We start from the raw sequence: 24,701 nt of genomic DNA, 5'->3' as shown, positions 1-24,701 counted from the left end.
TTTAGATTCCACATTTAAGTGAGATCGTACAGTATTTTTCTTCCTCTGTCTGGCTTATTTCAGTTAGCAAAATGCCTTCAAGGTCCATCCATGTTCTTGCAAATGGTAGGATTTCCCTGTTTTATGGCTAAATAATATTACATTGTGTATATATACCACAACTTCTTTATCCATTTGTCCATTGATGGACACTAAGGTTGTCTCCATGTCTTGGCTATTGTAAATAATGGTGCTGTCAATGTGGGGATGCACAGATCTTTTTGTTAATGTTTTTGTTTCCTTTGAATATTTCCAGAAGTGGAATTGCTGTATCATATGTTATTTTTAGGAGTTTTGAGGAACCTCCATGCTGTTTTCCTTAGTGACTGTCTTACAATCCCACCAGTAGTGCACAAGAGTTCCCTTTTGCCATATCCACACCAGCATTTGTTATCTCTGGTGTTTTTTTTTTTTTTTAAATTTTTTTTTTTAACATTTATTTATTTTTGAGACAGAGAGAGACAGAGCATGAACAGGGGAGGGGCAGAGAGAGAGGGAGACACAGAATCGGAAACAGGCTCCAGGCTCTGAGCCATCAGCCCAGAGCCTGACGCGGGGCTCGAACTCATGGACCGCGAGATTGTGACCTGGCTGAAGTCGGACGCTTAACCGACTGCGCCACCCAGGCGCCCCATCTCTGGTGTTTTTGATCATGGACATTCTAACGGGCATGAGGTAATGTCATTGTGGTCTTGATTTGCATTTCCCTAATGACTAGTGATGTTGAGCATCTTTTCATGTGCCTGTTGACCTTTCATATATCTTCTTTGGAAAAATGTCCATACAGGTCCTTTGCCCACTCTTTCTTTCTATCTTTCTTTCCTTCTTCCTTGCTTGCTATTGAGTTGTATGAGTTCTTTATATATTTTGGATATTAACTCCTTACCAAATCTATGGTTTGCAAATCCCCCCCCCCCCCCATTTCATAGGTTATCTTTTTCACTTTCTTGATAGTTTCTTTTGATTTTGTGGCTTGCGCTTTAGATGTCATATCTGAAAAATCATTACCACTGCTCATGTTAAGAACTTTGTCCCTATGTTTTCTTCTAGAGTTTCATGGTTTCAGGGATTACATTTAAGTCTATAATCCATTTTTTAAAAGTTTATTTATTTATTTTGAGAGAGAGAGAGAGAAAGAGAGAGTGCACACACATGTATGCACAAAAGCAGGGAAGGGGCAGAGGGAGGGAGAGAGAGAATCCCAAGCAGGCTCTGCACTGTCAGTGTGGAGCCAGTCATGGGGCTCCATTTCACAACTGTGAGATCATGACCAGAGCCCAAATCAAGAGTTGCACACTTGACTGCTTAACTGACTAAACCCCTGTGATCCATTTTGAGTCAACTTTTATAAGTGGTTTAAGGTATGGGTCCAGTAATGGGTCTCATGGTGTTGAGATTGAGCTCCACAATGGGCTCCATGCTGGGCTTTGAACCTAGTTAAGATTCTCTCTCTCTCTCTCTCTCTCTCCCCCCCCCCTTGTCCCTCTCTTGCTCATACATGCTCATTCTCTCTCTCAAAATAAAAATAAAAATAAAAATTGAAAGCTGTATACAAATCTTTCTCTCACCTGTTTGTCATTGCATATGAAACTATATATGTAATACATTGTTAATACATGATTGTTAATACATGAGCCTCCATGTACTTGCTTTGATAGTATAGATAACAGAATTGCTCCAGTTTGTTTAATGGCAAATCAAGATTCTGTTTTCACACTGGTTAGCATCTTTTGTTGCTTCTTGGTGTAAGTTCTAGGACCAGTTCATGGGACTTGCATAAAACTTAGAAGAAAACAACCGGTTGTTGAAATTGAACAAACCAATCTGTGACATCTACTTTCATGGCTTGGGCTTGGTAAAACAGGAAGCTAGTTGGGGGTATTCTATATACATTAGTTATGCTCTTTCTCTCCTTGTTCCTAAGTATTGCTCTTGTCATGTCAATTGTTAACAGAATCATAAACATTGCACCATCACTATTCCAACCATCTGATGATTCTGTAACAAAAGGAATCTGAAGGGACTCTGATAAAGACAGTGATATTTTATAAAATTAGCCCCCCTCATCAAAATTGTGGTATAGACCTGAAAATCTGATAATTTGCCTATCCTTCTGTAATCACTGTGTTTTGTCTAGATAGATGAAAATTAATAGGAGGGACTATAAATGAACTTTGTACCTGTGACAGCTCTTGCCTAGGAGATATCAAAAGTGGATGTTGTATCTCCCACAGTTGGTTCTAAACAGCCTTAGCTGAAACTGCTATGAATTTAAAGCACCCACCAGCTAAAGATGAACAATGATTGGTATGTTAGATCCTCACCAGACCCAAATGAAGAGTCTTCTGCGACCAATGAAAAATGTGACTTGTTTTAAGCAGTTATATCAGTACTACGGGGTCATTTCACCCTCTCTTGTATGTAAGCTTTGGTCCCTAATTAGCACAAACACAGTGAACTTCCCCTTTCTGGGATACATGGGTCCCTGACCTCTCCTCTTTAGTGAACCACCCTGAATTTCCTCACTGATGTGTATTTCCTTGCCTGGCAAGTCACTAAACTCAGTGCTCCTTTATTTGACCACTGCAGTGGTCTCAGTATTTCTTTTAAAAACATTCATATTCTCTATATTACTCACTATTTAAATAGGAGATAACTCTATCTAGTTTGTGTGTGTGTGTGTGTGTGTGTGTGTGTGTGTGTGTGTGTTCCAGAAGCACAGATAGCAATATAACTCCACAGTGTTAAACAAAAAACAACAGAATTCTTAAATGGTTTTTAAAACATGTCCCCCTCCCACCCCCCTGTTTAAAATGTTGCTAGTTTTCCTCTAATTGTTACAGACTCTGGAAACAAAGACTTAATGTTCATCATTAGACAGTTTTTCTATCATCCACTAAATTTCTTCAAGCATTTGGCTTGCTGTACATAAACCAAGCGAGATAGAATCTTTTGATTTCCTGTGAATTCAATAGGAGCTCATAGGATGGGTGAAAACACATTACAAAAGATCAACATCCTAATTCTCAAAAACCAAATACTTCAGATAAGATGGCTCAGAGTTGCACTTGGTAAGCACCCTGGTGCCCGTAATAGGGATGCGCACATTCAGAGGCACAGCACAGGATGCTGGGATCTGGAGAGCCCTAGAATTCATTTACTAACAGAGAGTAACTGCTTTCATTTCAGTGGGTACTGATTAGTAAAGTGGCCAACTAAATGTTATATATCTATTTCTTTTATTAACGACTTCATTGGACCTTAGAAAGACCCGGGTTCTATATTAATTAGAATTGTGAGAACCCAATAAGGACATTAGAAAGTCACTTGACCTGTGAGAAAGAAAGAAAGAACACTCTAAAATCAAGTCTATTTCTCTCTATACCTCTAAGAAGATAAAGGAGGAGAGGAAGGGACAGACCTACAGGGCAAGAGAATCAGTTAAGCACTTAATGGAATTGTGGACTTTAAGTCAATATTATTATATTTTCATTTCAATGGACCAGTTGTTAGCACTACATTTATTTTAGTCTCTGAATGACTAACAGTTTAAAATTTTTTCTATCTTTTGTATTTTTGCATTAGTCCCCAACTGCATATAGCATCTCACCATTTTGTGCTTCATATTAAACCAGTGCAGAGTGCCAGTTTCTTCCCTGTTTATTTGGTTTTCCTGGTGTGCTCTAAAGACGTGATTTTAATTTTTTTTTTTTAACGTTTATTTATTTTTGGGACAGAGAGAGACAGAGCATGAACGGGGGAGGGGCAGAGAGAGAGGGAGACACAGAATCGGAAACAGGCTCCAGGCTCTGAGCCATCAGCCCAGAGCCTGACGCGGGGCTCGAACTCACGGACCGCGAGATCGTGACCCGAGCTGAAGCCGGACGCTTAACCGACTGCGCCACCCAGGCGCCCCTAAAGACGTGATTTTAAAAAGAACTAAACTATTCATTCAAATGGACTTTTTCCTGCCCTTAGAAGAAAAGAATAATACATAAAGAGTTTTAAAAGCCATAACAAACAACAGAAAACAGAGCTAGCAAAAGTAATGGGATGTAGAAATCAATCCCATTCAGTTTCTGGACTCAGACCTAGTTTGTGATGACATGGCTAAATGCACCAAGAAGGTTGGAATCATCAGTAAACATGGAACTCATTATAGTGCCTCCCTCAGGAAAATGGTGAAGAAAATTGAAATTAGTCAGCAAGCCAAGTACACTTGCTCCTTCTTAGGTTAAACCAAGATGAAAAGACAAGCTGCGGGGATCTGGCACTGTGATTCCTGCATGAAAACAGCAGCAGGTAGTACCCAGACCTACATCACTACCTCTGCCATCACAGTAACATCTGCCATCAGAAGACTGAAGGACTTGAGAGGCCAGGAGCAGCTCCACCATTTGAAACATTGCTAGTCTATAATAAATGAGTTAGTTTATGTAACAGACAAAAAAAAAAAAAGAAAAAAAGAAGGAAAGAAAGTAAGAAGGAAGAAAAGAAAGAAAAGGAAAAGAAAGGAAAGAAAAAAGAAAGACATCACATTCAGTCCCTTTGGGTGTTGTGAGTTGGATGGATTGAGGTAAAGACCATGCATGTTTGCTATGATGCTGACACCAATTCCAATGTGTAATTTTTCCAATACTACCAGGCAATTCTCTGACACCAGCTGTGTATCCTACAATTCAAGTCATTTCTGACACTATCTATCCCAAGAGAGCATCAGATCCCACAGGGTAAGGGCCCTGTCCCACAAGACTGCCCTCACTTTAGATGACAATTGCAAGTCTAGATTGTCACCTGTGCTTCTGACCAACTGGCTATAGATGGGAGGTCCCAATGACTCCCTCTTGGGTTCAACTAATTTGCTAGAGTGGCTCACAGAACTCAGAGAAATATTTTACTTACTAGATTACCGGTTTATTATAAAAGGGTATGACTCAGAAACAGCCAGGGTAGGGGGTGCAGAGCTTCCTTGCCTTCTCTGAGGGTGCCACTCTCCCAGTACCTCTACATGTTCACCAACCTGGAAGCTCCCCTAATTAATAGGCCCTTTGGGTTTTTATGGAGGCTTTGTTACATAGACATGATCGATTTAGTTTTTGGTCACTGATGATTGATTCAGCCCCTTTTCCCTCCCTACAGGTTGTGGGGGGTTGAAAGGGTGGAACTGAAATTTCTAACCCTCTAAACACAAGATTGGCTCCCCAGTTAATCAGCCCCTATCCTTAGGTGCTTTCTAGAGTCGCCTCAGTAACATAACAAACGATACCTTGACTATTCTCTTTACAGGAATTCAAGGAGGTTTAGAAGCTTGGTTCCAAAATAGGGAGAAGATCAAATATATACTTTTTTTTCTTAAACGTTTATTTATTTATTTATTTAACTTATTTCCTTTTTTATTTTTTAAAATTTACATCCAAATTAGTTAGCATATAGTGCAACAATGATTTCAGGAGTAGATTCCTTAGTGTAATGTTTATTTATTTTGAAAGAGAGAAAGAGAGGCAGAGAGAGAAAAGAGAGAGAGAGACTCCTGAGCAGGCTCTGTGCTGCCAGCACAAAGCCCAGCATGGGGCTTTATCTCATGAACCATGAGATTAGACCTGAGCCAAATTCAAGAGTCAGACACTTTACTGACTGAGTCACCCAGTCGTCCCATGTATTCCTTTTTTTTTAAGTTTATTTATTTATTTTTGAGAGAGAGAGCGCATGCACACAAGTGGGGGAGGGGCAGAGAGAGAGAGAAGGAGACAAAGAATATGAAGCAGACTCCAGGCTCTAAGTTGTCAGCACAGAGCCCAACACAGGCCTCGAACCCATGAACCATCAGATCATGACCTGAGCAGAGGTTGGACACTTAACTGACTGAGCCACCCAGGTGCCTTACTCCTATGTATTCTTAGTACAAATCACAATATCATACCTGCCTGCTTGTTCTTAATGACATGAAGAGCTTGGAAAAAAAAGCTGCATAATTGATCCTAGCATCCAGCAAATCTGAAGGTTACCTCTATTCTTTTATATTCTGGGCATACATTATAAGACATAGTAAAACTGAAACACAAGTGGCTCTGACATAATTATTAGAGAGTGGTTCCTGTATTAGTACTTTACTGTCATGTAAAAATTGCCACAAACTTAGAAGCTGAATAAAGCACACACACATTATCCTACAGCTTCAATGGACCAGGAATACAGACATGGCTTAGCTGAGTCCCTGGCTCAGGGTCATAAGACGGCAACCACAGTGTTAGCTGGACTGCATCCTTATCCAAAGCCTTGAGTAGGAAGGATCTGCTTCCAAGCTCATTCAGATTATTGACAGAATTCATTTTCCTGTTGTTGTGTGACTAACAGTCCCAGTTTCTTACTGGCTATTGGCTGGATGCTGCCCTCAGCTTCTAGAGGTCCCTTGAAGTTTCCTGCTGATGAGGGACCATAAGACAGGCTGAGGGCAAAGTACAAATTAGCACACCCCCAGGTGGTATATGTATGATGTTCCTTGGATACTCCTGGCTACCCCAAAACAGGAAGAGACAAAAAAAAAAAAAGGTTAAATTAATAAGAGTCACCACCAGTTTACAAGAAAAAAGACATCCCATCAATAGTCTAAAGTCCAGGAATTCCTTAACGTCCCAGTGTTAATGCTTTGCTAGAGGGAAAAACAACCTTAGCTTGACAATAGCTAGGCCTCCAGTAATCTGTGAATCTTTAGCATATGAAAATCACTTTGGAAACTTCCCTTTTGACTTTACCTCCCACAGTCCCATAGTATACAAGGAGCCACTCTTCACAACCCCAGTGCAGCTCTTTCTGCCCACTGGTCCTGTCTCCATGCTTTAATAAAATCACCTTTTTGCACCAAAGACATCTTCAAGAATTCTTTCTTGGTTGTCAGCTCTTAACCCCATGAACCCCACCAACACTCCAATACCCCATGACTGCCATGTGGATCTTTCAACATGTAGTTTGCAACATGGCTGTTTTCTTCTTCAAGGCCAGCAGAGAATCTTTCTAGTATGTGCTAGCAAGACAGATGCTGATTTAAATTCAGACTTAGAACAACACATTAAAGAATCTTTTGTCTACAAATTAACATTAGTAACTTTGAGTGAAATGAATAAGTAATAACATGATTGTTGGTAAGAATAAAAAGAAGAGATACATTGGAGTGAATGCAATGATTTCCAATCTTCTAGCTGTACTTGTTTTCCATTAAATGCGGCTTATATGTTTTGCCATATGATTTATAACCAGCTTCTTCCAGGCAACTATGAGTAAAGCAATGACATCCACTAATCCGGAGTGACCTGTTTTCCTTGGCATTTGGAACTACTGCCCGAAGGAAGAGAAGACTCAACTTTCCTGAACTTGCCATACAACAACTCTTGAAACAGGATTTCTGAACTGCATTATGCTATACTACTTTGCAGTGAGCTGTGCAGAGTATGGTCGGCTTAGTAATGACACAGGTCAGAGTTAAAGAGATATGTAAGTGAAGGAATCGGAGAAGCACAGAGGAAATGGCTGGTACGAATAGCCATAGGAGAGCTGTTCCTATTATTTCTATGTCAGGTGGTCCAAGCAGGGAACTGAGTTCTGATGGCACAGGCTGTAGCTAGTACGATAGGAAAAGATAGGATAAAATAGGCAGACAGGGAAAGGATAGGACCTGAGGTCCCTGGGTGGGAAAAACACATATTTTGGAACAATGCTGGGAGTGTCTGACGACAGCAAACCGTCTCATGCGTAAGATTTCTCTTAAGAATGTGATAGACACCACCTACTCCCCCGCAAATTTCCCTCAGGAATTTGACAAAAGACCTAACCAAAAAAAAGTAGTAGACCATAAAACGTGTGACCCACAAGGATCGTAAGGCCATAGACCATCCCTCATACCATAGAAATGAGCCAATCAGGAATGAACAACGCAGCACCTAGAGCTATCAAGCCAATGAGGGTAGAACCTGAGAAGGAATGAGGGGGAAGGGAAGGGACGGCTGACCAGAACCTTATAAAACAAGGACGCTTGCCTATAGTCCTGGGGCATTCACTTTTGAATGTTCCCTCTCTGTAAAGAGAGCTTTCATACTATTCTTCCTCTCTGATCTTTTTTTTTTTTTTTTAATTTTTTTTCAACGTTTATTTATTTTTGGGACAGAGAGAGACAGAGCATGAACGGGGGAGGGGCAGAGAGAGAGGGAGACACAGAATCGGAAACAGGCTCCAGGCTCTGAGCCATCAGCCCAGAGCCTGACGCGGGGCTCGAACTCACGGACCTCGAGATCGTGACCTGGCTGAAGTCGGACGCTTAACCAACTGTGCCACCCAGGCGCCCCTCTTCCTCTCTGATCTTATACTCTAATAGACTTTTGCCTGCTGCTCATTTTGTGTCCACCTCTTCATTCTCCAAAGAGGCAAGACAACGATTTCCGGGTGTTGTGGTAAAACAATCCTGCGACACTAGGACCAAAAGACCCTGCAGAAACCTCTGTCAGAGACCCCTTCCAAATATCCGTTATACCATACACCAGCAGGTTCCTATTTAGGGCTCTTTTTCCTAACAAGTGAGTTCACAGGAGAGAAAAATTGGAGCTGCAAAGGAAAATCAATTTAAAGCTTGAAAGGTGAAATTGTGTAGAAAAAAATCACCCTTTCATGCTTAATTAATCATGGAAAATGTGTCTGCCAGCATGAAGCCATTTTATCAGAAAACAGGCCAGGTGAAACAGTTAAGGAAATGGCATTACCAATCCCAACACTGTCACACATGAGAAAACAAGAGAAGAGAAGCATTGCAGGGAGACAAAACTGTATTCAGTGGTTCATAAAATTGGAGTGTTTTACATCTAGAGAGTACTTTTTCATGAATATCTCCTCAGTGCTCTAAAATTAACATTTGGGATGATTTCTAATTACTGTAATTGTTTTGGTCGACTCAACTTTTAAAATAAAAGGCAAAGGTTTAACTTCTGTGAAATGCTTTACAGGTCTAATTTTGAAGGTTGTGGCAGGTAGTTCTAGATCTTTCATTTTGAGCAGAGATAAGAGAACTCTCTGGCCTCTGAGAAGTTTTAAATTAAAGGAACTATAAATTTGTTACTCTCATTACTTCTCAAACTTACTTAAACACAGGATTTTCTTTTTTCTTTTAATGCAACATCTTTTAACAACTAGTTCCATGGCCCTCCACTCAGGAAATACCAGTTAAATTATTTTCAAGTCCTATCACAGCCATGTGAAAAAAAAAAAATTCCATCCATCAGTGCTTCTCAAACCTCACACCAAAATAATCCTAAGGACATATAAAAGTGAATTTGTCCTGAGGAGGGGCAAGAACCAGGGACCTGGGGCATATAGCTATAGGCTATAAGCCGTGAAGTCTTAGAGATGTCTTAAAAATTCCCCGTGAAGCTTCATAATAGAAAAGCTTGTGTTAATAGGAAAGTAAAACTCTGCTCAAGGGATTTGTGCCAAATTTACTGAGTCTTCTCACTGCCCTCCTCTCCCCATGGACACAAACCCTGTATTAATGACTGGTATTACTTGCAGTAAGCATTATTGAAGTCATGAAGTCTCTAAAGAAAACAGACTACAATCTTAGGTTACCGAGCCTCTCTGAAACGTACTTACTGCACTGCAGATTTCTCACCCTGTTGTGATGATAAACTTGCAAACAACTGACTTGTGCACACTTAAAAAATTCCTAGCCCTAAAATGTGTTTTCAAAAGAAATTCAATCGATTTTCTATTAGTTGACATTCATTATTAGTCTTCCAACTGTAATAAAGGGTTCCCCATGGCATCAGTGAGAACACATATTAAGCTCTGGGTTATTAAAACTTAGGGGAAGGCTTCCAATCCTAGGTATACACCCGAGAGAAATGAAAACATTATTCATAATATCCAAAAAGTGGAAACAAGCCGAATGCCCATCAGCTGACGAAAGATAAATAAAAAATGGTATATCCACACAATAGAATATTATTCATCCATAAAAGGAATGATGTATTTCTATATGCTACAATGTGAATGAACTTTGAAAACACTATGCTAAGTGAGAGAAACCAGACAACAGGCCACACATTCCATGATTCCATTTATATGAAAAGTGCACGATAGGCAAATCTATAGAGACAGGAAGTAGGTTAGGGGTTGGCAAGGCCTAGGGCAGGCTAGGGGAAAATGACAGGCTAGGGGAAATGACTAGAGTGACTGCCAACAGGTACGGGTTTCTTTCTGGGGGAACGAAATGTTAGCAAACTAGATTGTGGTGATGGTTGCACAATCCTGGGAATATATTAATACCTTTGAATTGTGTACTTTATTCTTTTAAGTTCATTTTATTTATTTTGAGAGTGAGAGAGAGAGAGAGGATGGGGGAGGGCAGAGAGAGTGGGAGACAGAAAATCCCTAGCAGGCTCTGCACTGTCAGCACAGAGCCCGACCTGGGGCTCGAACCCACAAACCAACCACAGGATCATGACCTGAGCTGAAATCAAGAGTCAGACGCTTACCTGAATGAGCCATCCAGGTGCCCCACCATTAAATTGTGTACTTTAAATGGGTGAATTGTATAATACACAAATTATATCTCAATAAAGGTATTAAAATATTATATTAACATTTCATGTATTTTTATGTACTTAACTTTCATGTAAATAAATAGATTTTGCAACAAAACAAAACAAAACTAAGGGGCAGGGGAAGTCCCAGGAGTGGTTGCTTATGTTCAGCAGTGCAGAGCATAAAATAATCTAGCAGGGAATTGTTTAGGACTTTACAGATTTTCTGCTGTTTGCAATTAAAGGCACAAGGGGAAATCAAACTTCATATATTCAATCCATAAAATGAAATCCAATAGGAGATACTAGAATTACTTCATACCCTTCTTGACTCTTCATTGCACCAAATGAATCACATTTTACCATCCCTTAGTCATATTCAATTATACTGTTTCTGCAACACATTCACATTGATCAAGTAACATATTAATCACATATGTACTTATTTGTGTAATAATAGTTTCTCAGAAAGCCTGAGCCTTCTTTCCTCCATAAAGTAGGCTAATGGTGACTGAAAATTCTTGAACTGCTGTCCACAAGAATAATCCCCTTAGACCTACTAAGATCATGCTGGATATCCAATAGATTTCAAGACAACAGTTAACAACATTCTTATAATTTTAGGGCCAGAAGGGCCCTTGGAGATGATGAGTTCGACAACTTTATGTTTCAGAGGAGGACCAGTCCTCCATTGTGGAGCTAGCAGACATTCAGGTCTCCTGATTCCCTGGCTTATATTTTCCCACTAAGCCTATCTCTAAATTGTAATTCAGGATAGCAATGATGACACTGAATAAGGTTTTAGTCAGTTACTGAAGTACTCACATCTCAATCACAGTACTCTTCAGTTATATAGTTTCTAAAGGGCTTTCACAAGCATAAGTTATTAGAGCCTCATCACATCCTGTGAACCAGACAGAAATCAGCATCTCTATTTTAGACAGAGGTTCAAAAAGTCCTAAGATTTGCCCAAAGCCATAGGGCTGGTAAGTACTGGCTCTGGAATGAGAACTTGACACTCAATATTTTCCAAGCAGAACTCCTTATTCCTTGCCAACATGTCCCCCAGGTTTCCACGTTAAAAACCTGGGTGTCACTTTGTTTTGTTTTGTTTTGTTTTGTTTTAGGTGACATAAACAAATTTCATTTAACACTTCATGAAATGAACAGTTTCCTTTTGGAGAACTGCAAAATGGGTGGAAGGCAAGAAGATTTTATAGGATAAAGAATAAAGACCAAGGAAGAAACAAATAGAGAACATCTGATTGGCTGGGGTCACCCAGTCACCCTTGATTGGGGTGAGAAGGCCCAGAGTTGGCTTGGCATTTGGAGATTGGATGACTGGGTATACTGCAGTTCTGGTCAAGTGGAGCTTTTACAGGGACACGAAAGTTATCTAAGTTTAGTTCCCTGATGTGACACCCTAGGCAGAAACAGTTCCATCTTGGGGCTAGGAAATTTATTTCAACAGTCCCCCTTTTTGATTATCCTCTTGCCCAATCAAGAGGTTTGACCAAAACATCAGTCTTAGCATGAGTCTCAGTTACCAATGCCTCTTCGAGTCTCTATGCCTTGTACAAAAGGCAATATCAGGCTTGTATTTTTCGAGCTGGTTATATTTTTCTGTTCTCTTTTGTTGTTCCAGTAGGACACAGACCATCAGTCACTGGCGAATGGCTGCTCACTTGCATTTAAAACTTTGGGAGAACACAGTATATTAGGGAGACAATAATAATGTTAGAAAGAAGACCCTAGGCATCACTCTTGAGTTCCTCTCTCTGCTCCCTCAAATTCAAGAACTGTCAATTCTAGCTCCTACAAATTAAAAAAAAAATCTATCCACTTCTCTCCACACTCATTGCTACCACTTAAGCTTATACCAACATTATTTCTCACTTATCTTACTGCAATCTCCCCCTTTCTACTTTTGCCTCTGCCTGTGATCTAGTCTCTATAATGCAAAGTTATGTGCACATAGCACCCGGTAATCACGTCACCGCTCTGTCTGAACTTTACTGTTTCTTCTTCACTTTCAGGATAAAGTCCACTGACACATTGAGAACATCTTTCCTGGTCTGGAGCCTGCTCACTGCTTCAGCTCCTGCCACAGCCTCTGTTCTCTGACCCATGCAGTTAGAGTGAGCTCATGGCAGTCCCCAAATTTCCTCTGTTCTTTCTTCTGTTTTGCCTTTCCACTCTTCTTTTCCTTTTTCCCTCACCTGGCTACATCTTGGGAAGCCTCGTTTCAGTTCTGAATAAGATGCCTTTCACATTTGCTCTCATAACAATCTAAACTGACTCTCAATATAGCATTTACCCTGACTTTTTAAATTTTTTTTTTTCAACGTTTATTTATTTTTGGGACAGAGAGAGACAGAGCATGAACGGGGGAGGGGCAGAGAGAGAGGGAGACACAGAATCGTAAACAGGCTCCAGGCTCCGAGCCATCAGCCCAGAGCCCGACGCGGGGCTCGAACTCACGGACCGCGAGATCGTGACCTGGCTAAAGTCGGACGCTTAACCGACTGCGCCACCCAGGCGCCCCGCATTTACCCTGACTTTTAACTTATCCCCCATGAGACTGTAAGTTGCTTCACAGCTAGGACTATGCCTTTTTTCCTGTTATATATCATGAGCCTGGCATATAGCAGGTACTCAATAAATATTTAATTAAATAAGAGATACTTAAGTCAGAACAGAACTATGCCATTTCTGAAATTTGAGGCAAGTTCTTCCTATGTGTTTCTTTTCATAGTTGATGACAATCATATTCCAAATCTTAAACGCTTGGACGGAGTAAGTGGCTACAATATATTTCTCATTGAAAAACACAGAGTTTAAGTGAACCTCTACATAAATGACACATTAATGATAACAGATACTGTTTAATGGTTATGTGGCTTCTGTTTGAAGTGACAAGAGTTTTGAAAATATATAGCGATGATGGTTGCACAAGACTGTGAATGAATGCATTTCATGATGTTTTAAATCGACTATAGTTCTATGGGAGGGATGCAAATTGTTGAAGCGTTCATATTTTTTATTCTCTCTTTTCGGAACTCCACTGTAACTGATTGATAAATCAGCCACATTTCAGGAACGATCTGGCTTTTCAAAGTATACTCATCCAACCAGCCCTTATGCTCTAGAATACTGAAAGCCGGAACTTGTACTTACCCATTGAAGTGCATATTATGTTTTCTTAACATGTTTGTTAGTAAAGATGCCTATTATGTTATCAACCAAGAAAATTTGATTCTGAAAGCATTTTTAAAGTTCAGTCCTTAGTCTAGCTCAGCTGAACTGAATTTCCAAGGTAATGCAAAATCACTATTTTTATAATGATGGACAATTTTAGTTCTAGACATCAACCACTTGCCAGGATTTCACAGATTTAAATCAGTTTGCTTAACAAAAGAGAAGCCAGTGTGCAGAGGTTCCTGACATTTTGTGTGTGTCATGGAAGCCCTTTGACAGCCTGGGGACCATTCCTCAGACAATGTTTCTGAAAGTACACAAGAAAATGGATATAATTATGCAAAACTCAATTATATTAAAACACAGTTATCAGAATAGTAAACATTTGTTCTGAAGCTGCTATGGAAAACAGTTGGGTGGTTACCAAAAAAGCTAAGCATAGAATTAGCCCATGAGACCTATCAATTCCATTCTTAGATATATATACCCAAAGGAATGAAAGGCAGGGACTAGAATAGACCCTCCTATGCTAGTGTCCATTACGGCATTATTCACAACAGCCAAAAGGTGGATATGACCCAAGTATCTGTCAACAGGTGAATGGATAAGCAAAATGTAGTATATGCACACAGTGGAATATTATTCAGCGATAAAAATGAAGTACTGAGGGACGCTTGGGTGGCTCAGTTGGTTAGGCATCTGACTCTTGATTTCAGTTCAGGTCACGATCTCATGGTTTGTGAGTTCAAGCCCTGCATCGGGCTGTCTGCTATCAGCACAGAGCCCACTTCAGATCCTCTGTTTCTCTCTCTCTTTTTGCCCCTCCCTGCCTCTCTCTCTCTCTCTCAGATAAACATTTTTCTTTTTTAAATGAAGTACTGGTACATCTGATACTGATACATGAATGAACCTTTAAGATATCATGTTCAGTGAAATAAGCTAGACACAAAAGGACAAATATTGTATGATTCCACTTATGTGAAATATACAGAAAGACTAATTTATAGGGACAGAAAGTGGATTAGAAATTACAAGGGCTGGGGGAGAGGGGTTGGGGAATTACTGTGTAATGCTTGGAGCATTTCTGTTTGGGGTATATAAAAAATTTTGAAAATAGTGGTGATGGTTGTATGACACTGTGAATGCAATTAGTGCCACTGAATTATATGTGTAAACTGGCTAAAACAGCAAATTTTATGCTACATATATGACTACAATTAAAAAAAAATAATGTAGTATATCCAAACCCACTGAACTGTACACTTTAAATGGATGAATATGAATTATTATGGTACGTGAATTATCTCATAAGACTATTAAAAAAATTTCCAATAGTAATTATCACCAAAATTTCAAAGTAGTATTGAATATAAAGGATACTTTGACATCTCTACAATTCCCATAATTTGATATTAAAATATCTGTTATTCCTATTGGTTGGTTACAAAGCCATAAGTTTTGCTGGTGGTATTATCATTTGTTACCTACCTGTATAATTGGGGGGAAAGCTGTATTTTAGGTGGAGGTTAGTAATTATAAAGATATTCTTTTTACTTTTTTTCATTCAAGTTCCTTGACCGTCTGAATTGTATCTACAGATCTCTTGGGTTAAGATCTACAGATTTATTTTACTGAAAATAAACTACGCAGGAGAAAAACTGGATTTGCCTTTAATGTCTAATTCATCTACGCACACAATTTTGGCCACCGAGACTCTGAAGCTAGGCAGCATTTATTAATTTAACAGAGCATGTAAGATCAAACTGCCTTTTTAAAAAAGGAAATGGGAAATCCATTACAGGTCTTCCCCCAAATAATCATTTAACTCCAGCAGCTCTATGCAGTTGCTTAAAAAGACCAGAAAGTCATTGTCTCAAGAAACCCATTTTCTTTTCTCCCAATGCTGTGCCAATTGATGCATATTCCATTTTTCTTTCATCACAGGAAGCAGAGACCACAGCCATTTTCAGGCTATCATAATCATTTCAGCTGAGAAACTCAGTTGGCTCTCCAGAGCGAAGATGCTTCCAGCTGTAACACAGCCAACTTTACCAAAGGGCCTGTCCTGAGCATGGCTTAGTGCCCGCCTTGATGATTAAAGACGGGACGTCTAGCTTCTTGAAGCTCTTCATGTGAAAGAAACCTTTTACATGGCTGAGCTCAAAGGGATTCCATTTCTCTCCCTTCAGCAGGATTTTATTTTCTAGTGGATGTTTCTAATGTTCTTCGCTCTTTTTGCATGAACATCATCACACCTCATTCTGTTTCAGAGAATTTTTACTTCCAAAACAACAACTTGCATACCTTCCTCAGCACATTTGTTCGATGTAACTAAGGTCAGGTATTAAGAAAGTTGCTTATTATAAGATGGAGGGATTGCTTTAATAATGGTATTTTATTTTTGTCAAACACTTTGTCAAACACTTTTTAATACATACACCAAAGTATGTTCTGTTTTCTGAACACTATCTTAGAGAATGGAAAAGAATGCATAAGTAGGATTAAGAAATGTGAATAAAGTCATAGGTGAAGTATATTGCAGGGCTGGGAAAAAACCAAGAACCAGAGAAGAAGAGGAATATGATGAGCCTCCAGAACTAATTCTCTAAGTTGTGCAGAAGCAATTAAAAGCTAATGAGAAGGAAAGTGAGGACAGAAGGTGAAAGGAGAGGTAGAAAGAAGAAGAAAGTAAAAGCCAAAAAGCGGAATACTGAAGGCGTCACTTAACGATGATTTGGAAGCTCCAAGGCTCCCTCTGCTTATATCTGCAGAAGGGTACATTCCCACGTTCACTTTCTTAAACTCTTGTCACAAAAGAGTAGCAAAAGCCAAACATTCTACTTCCACACTCTATTTCTTTTCTTTTTTTTTTAATGTTTATTTATTTACCTTTGAGAGAGAGAGAGAGAGCATAAGCAGGGGAGGGGCAGAGAGAGAGGGAGACACAGAATCTGAAGCAGGCTCCAGGCTCTGAGCCGTCGGCACAGAGCCCAATGCAAGGCTCGAACCCACAAACCGCAAGATCATGACCTGAGCCGAAGTCGGAAGCCCAATCGACTGAGCCACCCAGGTGCCCCCAGGCTCTATTTCTAATAACACACCTAATGAACAAAACACTGTGATCCTTGATCATTTTATCAGTTAACCCCATACCCTAACGTTAGCTTGAGATTTCAAGAGGCTGACATCACATTGCTACTGGCTTCCTGGCTTTGTGCTACCGCTAGGACACAGCCTCTGGAAACCTGACCAGGTTAACACGAGGGATGTTTAGCATACTTACCTACATGGTCTCCTGCTAGTGAGGTCAGGGTTTGATATTCATTCTGCGCCTCTTACATAGGTTTTGTTTCTCTGACAGCTTCTCATATATTTAGGCTGAAGGGGCACAGATGGATATATGCATATTCATTCCCACTTTTTGCAAATTACTTTAGAAAAGTCTGAATCATTATCGTACATGGAGCCAAGCCAGTGTGTCTGTGGCCTGATAGCGAACGATGAACAAAATGCCCAGCAGCCCAACTTATTTGAAGCTCAGTCAGAATGCAATCTGTAGATAATTTTTCTATTAAAAATATTGTCTTCCATGACTCCAGTCATTCAAAACTGCAGATGAGTCATTTGCCCTAAGTTGAAACAGTGACTTCTGATTTGTAAAAGTGGCAATGGCATCATTCGCTCATTTGTGCTTCTTGTCTTCCTCTCTCTGAAGGACTTGCCTTTATGCATGTGCAGTATATAAACATCAGCTTCTGAGTATTTGCCTACAATTTCTGTTTTAAATTAAATGTCTTCTGCATTCCAGAGCAACATGTAATTTCTGAACAAAGAGCAGATTGATACATTTAAGGATAATATTAATACTGACTTAATTTTATAAGAACTAGGATTTTGTGATTGTCTTATCCTTCCACATGTTCAAGTGCTAATAACATTAATACTAATAGTCATTTTACCCAATGTCATCAAGAGTTAGTTTTCCTATAAAATGGGGGGATAATACCTATCTCATGATGATACTGTGGAGATTAAATGAGAGGTAAGGAATTTAAATGTCGAGCACAATACCCGGGACAAGATAGACGTTCAATAAATGTTGAACCTGAATTTGAAACCAAACTACTTTACTTCATTATCAAGAAGATGGATACATGTTAACTAGCCATTCCAAGTAAGTCAAAATGTTTTTCTCAGTTTAGAGAGCTCTATGTGTCCATATATACCTCATAAACTAATATACATATGTATATATACACGTATGTGTATTTGTTTATTTATAATTATCTGTTTAGTAGGCACATGTGTTATGTCCATGGAATTTAATGCTAAAGTTGCCAAGTTTTATTTTATTTTACTTTTTAATGTTTATTTATTCATTTTGAGAGAGACAGAGAGAGAGCGAGCGAGAGAGAGAGAGCGAGCTCATGCACATGAGTGGGGCAGGGGTGGAGAGAGAGGGAGAGAGAAGCCCAAGGAGGCTCCTTGCTGTCAGCACAGAGCCTAATGTAGGGCTTGAACTCATGACCCTGGAGATCAAGACCTGAGTTGAAATCAAGAGCTGGACACTTAACCAACTGAGCCACCCAGGCACCCCTGTCAAGTTTTATTTTAAATTCAGCCCTGAAGTGATTATTTAAGAGCCTGTTTACATAACACAAGACAAAAACAGCTTTGCCTTTTTTTAAGCAATAAACTCTCTTTTCAAGCAATAAAATGTTTCTTAAATTGATGTATGTGGTAATGAGGATATTTAGCAACTGGAAAATGAAAAGCAAGCGATGCACAATTATGTGATCTAAGGGAGACACTCCCTGAATATAGTAGGTATTGACTTACTAGTAGAGAATGCTAAAAGAGCATCATTCATAAGATTTCTTAGCTCTCAAAAATGTTTTCTCCTTTCATTAATCATCCTTGTGAAGAGTGATTATTTTCTCATACCAGAGTTGTCCTAGGTTACTGCATGCTCAGCCTGGCTTTCAACTTTTATACATGGAATTGCATGGTTTAAAAAAGTAGATTACGGTAAAAAAATAAGCCTGTGTTTTATTTTATGGGGAGAAAACGATGAACAAAATGCTTTCATGCTCAAAGATAAAGTGACCAAAGCAATTTTTCTTTGAGATTATTTGCTGTCGATCATAAACTCTAAAATACATTTATTTTTTAATTTCAAAAATCTCTTTCCAAATTATCCATAATTATGATCGATATTATTTTTTAAATCACAACTATGACTAAGCATACAGTCTCTACAAATCATTAAAATGAATTTGAGATTTGGTAGCTTTTTCATGAGTTTGTGTTTACACTTTTGCTCAACCAATATGATTGGAGCACCTATTATATGCTAGGTATTGTCAGGAAGTCATTTCAATTCTAACACAGATTATGATCAGGATTATATGATTCGATTGAACACATCAATTTAATCAGCCAGATTATCTCCTCTTCTTCTTTACCTGGTACACACAGCCCAAAATACAATCCTAAACAACTCCCTTTTCACATAAAGATTAAAAAGCAGACAATAAGTAAATAAAATTTAAGTTATCTGCTATCTCCCAGACCTCTAGGACTTCAAAATTAATGGAAGACATAATTACAGCAAGAGGTATGTGTGTGTGCTAACTCTTTTGGACTATTTGAATATATTTTGTTTGTACACATATTATTTTTAGTTTAAAACAATATGGCTGAAAACATTAGCACTAGCAGAATAAAATGGAGAACTGAGAAAATCATCTGGAAATCATCTCACTTTCACCTCAACATCTGAAGAACTTTTATCTCAAATTCCCACTTAATTTTCTATGTGGAAACCAAGTAAAGAATTCTATTTGTTATTATTAAGTATATTTTTAAAAGCTGCTATGTTTATCAAGCATGGGCTAGCTGGTGTCACACAAAATAGGATGTGGGAATTATCTAGAATTATGAGGTTTAAAAGTATTCCCACACTGTTAATAGGTGTAGTAGCCCAGCACCTGGCACTGACACACAATATTTTATAAAATGCTGTGACTTAGACTCCACTCTGCGTGTGACATGTAAATGGATGAGGTTGCCCTGTCCCTCTCGTTGTCACTGCACAGTGGTCCTTGTGTCCCCACTGACCAGTGAGCTAGAGATTAGCAAAACTTGTTTTGACCTCTACTCAGAAGAGTGGTCCATCCTGGGCAGTTCACTGCACCTGCAGACTTCAGACTTCATTCTAAATTGGAGACTCAATCTTTGCAAGTTCAGCCATGACAGACCTTAAAAATACCAAAACTAGATACTCCTCCAAAGTCAGTCCTAGCAGAGCCAAGGAAGCCATAACTGACTGGGTATAAAACTTCAGGGATTTCTGGGAGCACTTCCCAGAAGCAAAGGCTTTCCTTTTTTTTTTCTTTGCTGACAATTAAAAAAAATTATTTTTTTAATGTTTATTTATTTTTGACAGAGAGAGAGAAACAGAGCATGAGAGGGGAAGGGGCAGAGAGAGAGAGAGAGACACACACACAGAATCCGAAGCAGGCTCCAGGCTCTGAACTGTCAGCACAGAGCCCGATGCAGGGCTCAAACTCACAGACCGAGAGATCATGACCTGACCTGAAGTGGGACGCTCAACTGACTGAGTCACCCAGGCGCCCCTGCTGACACTTTTTAACTTCTAAGGATTAATAGTTAATTTTGGAATAAACTGCTTTCACATTTTTTGTCTGAACTACATGTCTGTCTTGGTACTGTTGTGAGGAAAAGTTTTGCATGTCTGAAGCAACTATGAATTTAGGGAAAAGCTAGAATGTTTTAGACATGTTTTAGACATGCAAATATCCAGGTTAAATCAGCATCTTTCATTGCTAAGAAAACGTGTGCATTCACAAATGTAGGTCAAGAGTAAGTTCATAGTAGCACTGAAAATGAGAGAGCAAAAAATACTTTGGGTTACATAACCAGTTAATTAGGCTACAATACAGTCAAAAGTAAAATATTACATAGCTGTCTAAAACGAATAAAGCAGATAAGGTTGATCTGTTTTTACTAGTTCAATATATGTCTGGATATAATATAGACATACATTAAACACAGGAAGGCAAGGCTCAGAGCCAAGCATAAAAAATAAATAATCTCCTTTGTGTAAATTAAAAAGGATATACATATATTTTCTGCTATGTGATTAATTTTCTTTTTGTAAGAAAACAGAAAGAACAATTCCTCCTTTGGGAAAAGGGATCAGGTATCAAGGTACAGTTTATTATTCTTTAACCATGTACATGCATTTATTTTTAAAAAAAATGTTTACAGCAAGTTATCTGGTGGAGGAATTATTGGCCATTTAAACATTTAGACTATGTTAAAAATACCCATACAGTCAGGTATTTTTATGCAGAATTGAAGACTTAAAGCTTTTAGCAGGAAGTATAATTAGCAATGCTAAAAACAAGGCTTGAATAGGGTGCCATTAAGCTAGTTTTCAATATTGTTCCTTACCATTCTCCCATTCACTGAATGCTCTTCCTAAAAATGACTCCATACTGAGGGTTGTGGAAAGATGTTGCCATTTCTAAAAGGATTAATTTGTAGCAAAATATCGCTGCAGGACTGTTAAACTGCAGGTGTGGCCTCCAAACTGAGAGGAAATATGGCTGAGTTGACTGTCTAGACAGCATGTAAGGTGACCTAAACAGAAGTACCTCTTCTCTCTTTCTATAAAGAATCAATGGCTTCGGTATAAAAGTGAAAAAATCAAATCAAATCACAAGCGACACAAAGGGAAGGTTACCTAGCATATTTCACAAAGGAAAGGGGATGACAAAGTTTTGCTTAGCACAGTATCACCACGTCCAACCCTCTAGCTACTTCCTACACTTTGTGGCTCTGAACTAATTCTTCCACAGATTGGTACTAAACATGGGACATTGGTGGTGAGCCTTTCCTGTCCCTCTAGCCGTCTGCTCTATAGCCTTTGGACCGGCCTTGCTTATTATGGCTTGTCCAAGAGCTAACAGTTCATTTCTGGTCACGGTAGGAAGGAATAAAAGATATAAGCAGGTAGGATTCATGAAGGAAAGAGTCAGTGACAAGTGTAAACTGTTGATTCTTTCCCGCCTGAAAAGAATCCACCCTGATTCTCCTTTGTTTGGATTTTTGAATCCATTACATTATTAAGGGAGACATTTTTGAATTATTTATAAGCCAGAGTAACACGGTTAGCCATTTAAATCAATATTATTGAACGAAGTTGGTTGTGATGTATTCAAGTGTTCTTTTTTCTTAAATGGAAATTGCTTTTTTTTTTTTTCCCTGATAATAGTGGCCACTGTATGGCATTTACACAAGAAAATGTAAAGAAAAGTCAAAAGAAATAAAAACAACTTAAAATCCATCACAGCCATTACAAACCATTTTTAACATCTTGCTACATATACTTTAGACTTTTTGTTATGCATATACATATGGATGTATACGTGAAAATGTAATCATCCTTTACAACTTTACACACTGTTTTCTACTTGATTTTCTTTATTTAAGAGTACATTATGAACCTCTTTCCATATTAAATACAGGTTTATTATGACATCATCCTGAAGGCTGGCAAAATATTTTATAGTTTTACTGCAGTTATGCTTCTGCCATATTATACTCATAGAAATACGTGGAACATGTTGTCTCTTCTCTATATTGTCTCTTGGTTTCTCCTGAATTTGAATTCTGTAGCTGCTCATTTTTATCTATCCCTTCTGCATTCTGTAACTCTTTGCTTTTTACCCCCCACTCTCTTCTTATTACTGTTTTTATTTAAAATGAAATTAGAATTGTTTGGGAAATAAGAGTAATTAGACTCCAGGAAAGGGCTTCTTCGAGTCAAGTGTGAAAATACTGGGCCATGGATTTTGATTGGACTACTCAGAGACATTTTCTGTCTTGCTCTTGAATTCACAGATGTGTTCTAGGGAGTTTAAAGTTCTAAATAAACAAGCATGATATTACCTTAAAAAAACGGGCAGACTCACTGGACTTATGGTTAGTTCTATCACTGGTCCTAAAAAAATCATTGTTCACTACTTTATTTTCATAACTTGAAGAAGACAGTTCACCTAAACAGAAAACTGGTATTCATACGGACCATGAGGCAAGTATCAGGTCAAATGCAAATATCAAAATGCATACTGTTAGTCAAACTGGTTTTAGATGCTGAATAATTTAAGAGAAAATAAAGCAATTTGTTTCTGGTCTTAAGGACATATCTACAGTACATCGCCAAACTAAAAATTGTCTCACACCCATATAATCATTCAGTGTGGCTTATTAGAAAGAATGGACTTGATGTTTCTGATGGTTCCTTTGGTTGCATCATTTTAATTCTTCAAATCCATTCTTCATTGTAAAATTTGAGATGATAACTTATATCTCACAGGTTATAGTAAGGATCAATTGAAATAACATCTGTAAAACACTTTGGAGAAATGTTAAGTGCTATATATATTAAGTTAATATTATTATATGGTAAGTGGAACAGATCTGTTCAGTGTTACATATAGTAGAGATATGCAAAATTTCAAGACAAATCTATAAGTATAATGACTTAAGAAGGAATACAAATGCACTTGACAGTATGCTTAACTGGTACAGTTCAGAGCTTTATAAATCTAAAATGTATTCTCTATTTCACCAGTGACTTTCATGAGAACCTTGAACATAATGAAGTTTACCACCAATGTTATAAAAAAGACTGAGATCTTAAACAGCAATGGCCTTAGTCTTGGTTACTGAAAATTGATGAGGCAGCAACTGATGCAACATACAAACCAGGTACATCGACAAAAATTTCCATGTGAATTCCCAGTTCAGCTCTGCATACAAGTTTAGGTATGCTCATAACTATTTGAGAGGAAAGAAGAAACGTATCCTATTACGTTTGTGGCATGTGCGACTTCATTTAACTACAGCAAAACAAAAAGAAAAAGGCACAATTGATACAGGAAACAGGATGCGGATAGGCAAGCTATTCCTTTGTGCAGAGGCTGAGCAAGCACGGGCAAAACCTGTACAGTGGATTTGAGTTACTTCCTCTTCTTCCTTTGTCTCCTTAGCGGACTTCTAACAAATATGGAATCAGTTTATGAGTGGGCAGAGAAAAGGATGAGAAACCAAGAGTTCCAGGCAATACCCCAATAAGATAACTCACCATAATAGTTTAAAGTTGACCTTTTTAAATAATCAACTGATTTAACTATAGAGTTTCAGGAATAAATTGTTAAACTTCTTTTTATCTAAAAGAAGGGAAAAAAAATTTGGTATCTCAGCTAAAAGTTCTAAAGGTAATAACATCTACTGTGTGCTTGCTTTGTGCCAGGCACTCTTCAATGCCTTGTGTGGGTTGTTTCTTTAGTACTTGTAGTACTTAGAATGATGACCCTGTAAAGACGTCCGCTTCTTAATTCCCAGAACCCATACGTATGTTTTATTACAGGGCAAGAGGGACTCTGCAGATGTGATTAAAGATTCTGCGATGGGGAGAGTAACCTGGATTATCCAGGTAAGCCCAATGTAGTCACAAGGGTTCTTGTAGTGAAAGAGGGAGGGAGGAGAGTTGGTGCCTTAGTAAAGCAACATGAGAAAGACTTGGACACTTATGGCTTTTAATATGGAATGGGACATTTTCTAAAGCTGGAAAGGCAAGGACATGGGTTCTCCCCTAGGGTGTTCATAAAGAAAAGCAATCTTGTCTAAACCTTGATTTTAGCACAGTAAGAACCATTTTGGACTTCTGACAGACAGACTTGCAAGTCTGTGTTGTTCTAAGCCACTAAATTTGTGGTAATTCACTATAGCAGCAATAGGAAACCAATAAAATCCTCATAATAATCCTATGAGATACACACTATGATTGTCTCCAATTCACAGATGAGC

The 24,701-nt window shown here is 38.6% G+C and overlaps 1 protein-coding gene and 1 pseudogene across 1 annotated transcript in view; one reads left to right on the top strand and one right to left on the bottom strand.

Annotated features, from left to right (window-relative positions):
* The window catches only part of FREM3 (FRAS1 related extracellular matrix 3), an 86,747-nt gene that overhangs the window by 51,443 nt on the left and 10,603 nt on the right, over positions 1-24,701 (bottom strand). The window lies entirely within an intron of this gene.
* Positions 4,146-4,451, top strand: LOC125163744 (60S ribosomal protein L37a-like; annotated as a pseudogene).

Source organism: Prionailurus viverrinus, chromosome B1, assembly GCF_022837055.1.
Source record: "Prionailurus viverrinus isolate Anna chromosome B1, UM_Priviv_1.0, whole genome shotgun sequence".
In the NCBI taxonomy this organism is placed as follows: domain Eukaryota; kingdom Metazoa; phylum Chordata; class Mammalia; order Carnivora; family Felidae; genus Prionailurus; species Prionailurus viverrinus.
This window is presented reverse-complemented; position numbering and strand designations above follow the sequence as displayed.